This window comes from Callospermophilus lateralis, unplaced genomic scaffold (assembly GCF_048772815.1).
Source record: "Callospermophilus lateralis isolate mCalLat2 unplaced genomic scaffold, mCalLat2.hap1 Scaffold_167, whole genome shotgun sequence".
Lineage (NCBI taxonomy): Eukaryota > Metazoa > Chordata > Mammalia > Rodentia > Sciuridae > Callospermophilus > Callospermophilus lateralis.
This window is the reverse complement of record NW_027512751.1, coordinates 2,271,389-2,273,363: the sequence shown is the minus strand read 5'-3', so window position 1 is coordinate 2,273,363 and position 1,975 is coordinate 2,271,389. Positions and strand designations below refer to the sequence as shown.

Genomic DNA, 1,975 nt, shown 5'->3' with positions numbered 1-1,975 from the left:
TAAATGATGGTGTCAGCCCAAAGGTCTTAGCAGCTCAGCAAGATAAGCACAAAGGTTGTAGCAAGGTAAATCAAAAGTAAAGAAAAAAGTCACAAAGGTGGCCACAGGAAAAACAGGCATATTACATTTTAAGGAACAAAAATAAGAAGACGTTTGACATTTTCTTAGGAATGAGAACAGAATGATTTGAGATTGCTTCTTTATGGTGATTGGAAAACCTCACAATCTGGAATTCTGTATTTTGTGGTGAAAAAAAGGAAGCTGAAATAAAGATAAAATAATAGCCTAAAGAGTTAGATACCAGTAGACCTATATTGTAAGAAATGCAAAGTGAAATTCTCTAGGTTACCTGAAAATAACTCATTTACAGAAACCAAATATCATGAATAATGAAGGGGACTTGAGTGAAAAAATATGTGGTAAAATAGTTTTTATAAAATTTATGCTTAAAGAAATGTGTGCCGGGCCGCCGCCTCCGCCAACACCGCCATCTCCGCCGCCGTCCCCACCTCCGTCGCCACCGCCGCTGCCTCCGTGGGGTTCTCCACCTCCCGTGCACAACGCAGGCCCCCAGACCCAGAGCAGGAGCCGCACTTGGGCGCGGGGTGCAGGCATGGCGGACGGTGGCGGCGCGGGCGCGGGGGGGGGGGGGGGGGGGGGGGGGGGCGGCGGCGGCGTGGGCCAGGCCTCGGCCGGGAAGGGCGGGAGCAGCGGCCCCAGCAACCCCGCCTCGCTGCCGCCTGGCGACCCGCAGCTTATCGCGCTCATCGTGGAGCAGCTCAAGAGCCAAGGCCTCTTTGGCAGCTTCCGCCGGGACTGCCTGGCGGACGTGGACACCCAGCCAAGACATCTGGACAAGCAGGAGTGGAATCCTACGATGAACAAGAACCAGTTAGGAAATGGGCTGAGGCAGAGTGTGGTTCAGTCGGGGATGCTGGAAGCAGGAGTAGACAGGATTATTTCTCAGGTGGTGGATCCAAAACTCAACCACATCTTCAGGTCCCAGATTGAAGGAGCAATTCATGAAATTCTGGCGGCCCAGAAAAAAGAAGCTGTGCCAGCATCCCCTCCTGACCCAGAGAGCCAGGACCTGCCTGCCCCGTCCCAGGACACTTCCTAAGAATATTCCTGGCACCTTTTGAAAACTCCATTGAATTAATGGTGAAGAAATGGATCCCTGTTCTGAGAGAGCATGACTTCATCTGGCTAGGGGCTTCTGAACTCAAGATTTCTACCCTGACTGTGGGACAGTGTCCTGATAGGACAGGAGCAAGCTTGGCAGTGGGAACTCTGTCTGTGGGTGCCCCTGCCTTGGGCTGCCACTGGCCTGCTTGTTCAGGGGTGTGGCACCCAGTACACACTACAGAGTATGAACACTACAGCTGCTGGGGTGGTTCCCAGACAGCTTTATACTTGAACATGGAGACTGCACATGGACTTTAGGGTTTGTGCTCTGGGATGACTAGAGGCTACCACGGAAGACCCTAACCAGTCCCAGAGGTAATTCAGAGAATAGGGACAGTAAAGCTTAGTGGGGAGTAGGCATCTGACAGCGCTCGTCCAATACCTTTCTCAAAGTTCCAGACTATCTGTACAAGCCCTTATCATCAGATAGCCTTAAAGTTGGTTGTGACCTTCTTGTCTGTGACTCTTCTAGCCAGTTTCCTCCACGTGTCAGAGGTGACAGAAGGTGGAAACAGTGAACAAGGAGGCCGAGACATCAGGCATAAGAAAAACGTTTGCAGGTTTCCTGTGCAGGGCTGCTTCCTGTCCTCCAAGGGTGGTGAGCCTTGGATGCGTTTGTTCTTTTCTCGTGTTTGTTTTTTAGAAAAGTAAATTATCAGTAAATGGCATTAAGTTTTGTAATAAAATCATTTGATACTCTGAAAAAAAAAGAAATGTGTGACTGTTTAAAGCCAAATGAAATTACAAAGGCATTAACAGAGTTCATAACACATAAAGAAGGACGTTGAAG

The 1,975-nt window shown here is 49.5% G+C and overlaps 1 pseudogene; it reads left to right on the top strand.

Moving 5' to 3' along the window:
* The first annotated feature begins 598 nt into the window (after positions 1–598).
* On the top strand, positions 599–1,120 carry LOC143387402 (biorientation of chromosomes in cell division protein 1 pseudogene; annotated as a pseudogene).
* The last annotated feature ends 855 nt before the right edge of the window (positions 1,121–1,975 follow it).